This window comes from Dama dama, chromosome 3 (assembly GCF_033118175.1).
Source record: "Dama dama isolate Ldn47 chromosome 3, ASM3311817v1, whole genome shotgun sequence".
In the NCBI taxonomy this organism is placed as follows: domain Eukaryota; kingdom Metazoa; phylum Chordata; class Mammalia; order Artiodactyla; family Cervidae; genus Dama; species Dama dama.
Window position 1 is genome coordinate 54,840,569 of NC_083683.1, and position 4,859 is coordinate 54,845,427.

Below are 4,859 nucleotides of genomic sequence, written 5' to 3' on the forward strand. Positions count from 1 at the left end.
TCTGGAGTCTGATGATCCAAAGTATGAAATAAAGTTGATGGAGTCCTTTTTCATTGTCCCTCTGAAAATGGAATGGAATTAAAATTGGTACTTAAAATTAAATGAGGTGAGGCTTCACGTATCAAGTAAATATAAAGTATTTAAAAGAAAATGCTACAGATGACAGAAAAGCACAAAAATTGTTCCTGACATGAATAATTCACCAATTCTTGGCTGGTATAAGTCACCTACTAATGTGCATTACTTGCCATTTAATAGTGGCTGTATCTGAAGAAATATGGAAATTGGAATATTTTAATAACTTTCTATATGAAAGATGATGAGACTGCCTAAATGATTAAGAGGAAGATATGTTATAATGAACTAAAGCCACTCGAGTGTAAGGTAATTTTAATTCAAATCTCCATCTGCTTATGTATAATTAAGACTCATTTAACAAGTTAATGCCTAACAGAGAGAACTGATAAGTTTGGTATTAAAGATCTTAAAAGAAGTAAATTAAACTGTCGGGTTGAACTGGTCTTTAGTTTTAATTTCTCACACCTTGATATGAATTTCAGGGTCCATTTCTTTATCTTCACTGTTCATTTAAGTATGAAGTCAAAGACAAAAGGGGAGGGGAAATGGAATTATCCCTTTTATATTTTAATTTTGAAGATCCTATCCTGTCTAAGGTGTGACAGCATCTTGACTGATATGAATATTTATACACTTCATATTGCTCATTGTATAGCATCCATATGCCATTAAGATGGTGATTTCAAAGCAACAAAAATATTTATGCACAGTTGAGATTGGCAGCAAGGTTAAATAACCTCAGAAAATAAGAGGAAAAAAGTGCCAAAGGGACTATTTTGATCTCTAGTGAATTTCATGAGCTTGCTGACTGCTCACTTCCAACTTGAATATTTTCTACAGTTACTGCCAAAGAAGGTCCAGCCATCATAAATATGGTGTCAACCTTTTTGTCTTCTAGCATAAAAATTTAATTCCAGGTATATGACTTCTCATTTAGGAGGAAGATGAACAGATCTCCTATTTACATGCTTCTTAACACTTTCAGGACTAAATTCAAACAGTGGACTCAAGGATTCACGCAGCCTTCTTAGCAGGCTCCTCACCGAGAAGTCATGGGTTTTTAACAATGTCTGTGTAATGCCAGTGCTGCTAGGGACTATAGAGTGAAATCTCAGTCTTCTGACTTATTGTCAGTCATCACATATGGCTCTTATCAGATCACCTAGACTGACAATTTAAGTCATGAAAGTGAAGTGTTGGTCTCTCAGTCGTGTCTGACTCTTAGTGGCCCTATGGGCTGCAGCCTGCCAGGCTCCTCTATCCTCGCGATTCTCCAGGCAAGAATGCTGGAGTGGGTTGCCATTTCATCCTCCAAGGGATCTTCCCAACTCAGGGACTGAACCCAGGTCTCCCGCATTGCTGACAGATTCTTTACCATCTGAGCCACCGGGGAAGACATAAGTTCCACAAATTAAATCACCGAAGATTTTTTGAGTCCTCTTAAGAAATTTATAGCTCTAATTACCTCCAAATACGCATTACTAATTCATTTCTTATAACTTAAAGCTAGAAAGTATTCTATTGTTTGGTTCTTTTATTTTATTGATGCTATGAGGTCAAGCAATTTGCTCAAGTTCACAAAGTGTGTAGGAAGCTTGGTCTAGTATTCTGAGCAATAGTTTAACACTCTTTGTATCATATCACTCTGTCTCTTAGATATATAAAATATACAGTTTTTCACAATTTATACAAACATGTATCTTTCCATATTTATGTATTTACACAATTTAAATATCCATATATGAACAATGACTCATTATGTCTTCTACCACTTAGAAATATATCTCAGAAGGAAAGTAAGTATTCGCAAGAACTTTCAACATTTCCTATGTAAGGAAAGCAAGACCCATATTTGAAAGAATCTGGTTGCTCCCAGGAAGTACACACTATTTTTCCCAAAGAGTGTTTACAAAGCAGTGTCTTCAGCAAGTTTTCATCCACCAAATTATTAATAATTTGATTAGCCACTTAATGTGTTTATGTTCAATACACCTGTTCACCTCCGAATCCCTCGCACAATAGTAGGCTTCCCTTGGAATGTGTGGTCACTGCAACTGGGGATATTCCTTAGAGGCAGTGAGGTCCCAAGGTGAATATTTCTTTTCCTGCAAGTAGTTATTCTCATGCATCATTTTTGAGAATAAAATTGTTAAAAACACTCCGCAGGTCATTTTAAGAATTTGATTCAAAAGTATTTTAAATAATTATATTCTTTAATCCAGCAGGCTTACTCCTGATTATTTATCCCAAAGAAATAACCCGATATGTACATAGACTACATACATAAGATATACAGAGTACAGACATGCATGGAATACATACATTGATGTATGAACAAGGGTGCTTACTGCATCATTATTTATTATACCAGCAGCAAATAGTAAGAGAAAGGGAGAAAGAAATTGTTAAATATGTTATGGTTTAGTCATATAACGGATACTCTAAATACTGAAAGTGCTGCATATAAACATTATTATTATAGGTGGTTATTTTAAATATGAGCTTACCAGGTGGTGCTAGTGATAAATAACCTCCCTGCCAATATAAGAGACTAAAATGACATGGGTTCAATCCCTGGGTCAGGAAAATCCCCTGGAGGAGGGCATGCAACCCACTCCAGAATTTTTGCCTGGACAATTCCATGGACAGAAGAACCTGGTGGGATACAGTCCATAGGCTACAAAGAGTTGGACACAACTGAAGCGACTTAATAATGTTTAAAATGTCGCACATTTTAAACATATTGTTAAATCAAATAATCAGGGCATGAACATTTGCATCATCTGATTTTGTAAAACATAATTATATATATTTATGTAGAGAGGTTTAGAAGGGCATTGTTTTTGGTGGGTTCTTTTGTTTGCAGTGACAGCAAACTTCTTTAGGTTAACATAATGATGACCCATCACATCACATACACCCATCATGTGTATGATCACATATGAAAATAGGGTATATAGGAATCTCAATCACATAGACTTCATGTTAAACAGAAGAAATTTTATTACCACTTATTACTAAAAAGCATAAACTGCAATAGTCAAGCTTTATGGAAACAGAAACTGGATAGCCACTCATAAGATTGTCCTACTTTGAGAATGCATGCCTCCTTACTCTAGTTCTTCACCATTATGGAGACTCTTTTTCTCTCTGAGTGTCTATTTTCTTGAGAATCAGTTAGTAACTAACCAGTGATCTCCCTAAGCTCCAGTTGAAATTTGATTGATCCACTTGATCAATACTATTATTTTGAAAATGTTTATAATCCAGGTCACTTCTTAGATAACTGCCTCAAATTTGGATATTTTGGGTTAGATGTCCACTTACTATTCCAATCAGCAGTGGTTAGGAGTGGGTTTTCATGGTACCAGGAGGGGACCTATAAAGGACTATTATAACTCAATGGTGAAAAATAATTTAAATGGGCAAATAACTTTAATAGGCACTTTTCTAGAAGAAGTTATAGGAAGGACTGACAAGTACATGATAAAGTGATCAACATAACTAATCATGAGATAAATGCAAATCAAAATCACAATGAGATATCACCTCACATATGTTAGAATGGCTAATTATTAAAAAAGTGCTGGCAAAGAATGTGGGCAAACGGAATCCTCCTACTGTTGGTGGGAACAGAAATTGTTGCAGCCACTATGGAAAGCAGTAAAGGTTCTTAAAAAATTAAAAAATATGACTACCACATGATACTGCAATCTCATTTTTGAGTATATAGCTGAAGGAAACAAAAATCACTATCCCAAAGAGATATCTTCACACCATGTTTATTGCAGTATTAGTCACAGTAGCCAAAACACGGAAATGACCTAAGGATCCATTGACATATGAATGGGTGAAGAGTTGGCATGAATAATTAATACTGTAATGAAATAAATTTTGCCCCATTTTAAAAATTATCAAGTATTAGTAATTATGAGGAATATTGAGAATTCTTACATACTGCTAGTGGTAATATAAACTTATAAACACTTGGATCGAATTTGCATCTTTTACATCTCTTACATTGACAGGTGGGTTCTTTATCACTAGCATCACCTGGGAAGACCCATGCATAATCTAAGACCCAGTAATTCAACTTCTAGGTATATGCCCAATGAAAATGTGTGCACCACATATAGAAGAATGTTTAAAGTATTAAATGTAATAATCAATAATTGAAAACAACCCAAATGCTCATCAGCTATACAATAGATGTATAAATTGTGGTCATCTCACAACAATACTGCACAGACAGTGATAAAAATAAACAAACTACATGTACATATAACACCTCAAGAAAAAAAAATCATTAAATAAAAGAAGCCAGACCCAAAGAATATATACTGTAGAATCCCATTTTTACAAACTTTAAAATAGGCAAATTTTATGTCATGTTAGAAGTCTGAATAGGGTTTACAATTGGAAAGGATAGAGGGGTAATACTTAGGAGGTGGATTATGGAAGGTAAAAAATGTTTTATTTCAAGACCTGGATACTGGTTATACAAGTGTCCATTTTGTGAAAATTTAGACTTTTTTGTATTTCTCTACTTTGATACAAAATTTAAAATATAAACCTTTAGTAAATAATTTTTAAAATTATTTAATATAGTCAACAAAAAGTCAGAAATGCAGTGCAATCTAAAAAATGACACAACAATCTCTGTCCATTTCCAAGGCAAACCATTCGATATCACAGTAAAACAAGTCTATGCCCCAAACACTAATGCTGAAAAATTTGAAGTTGAATGGTTCTATAATGACCTATAAGATCTTCCAGAACTA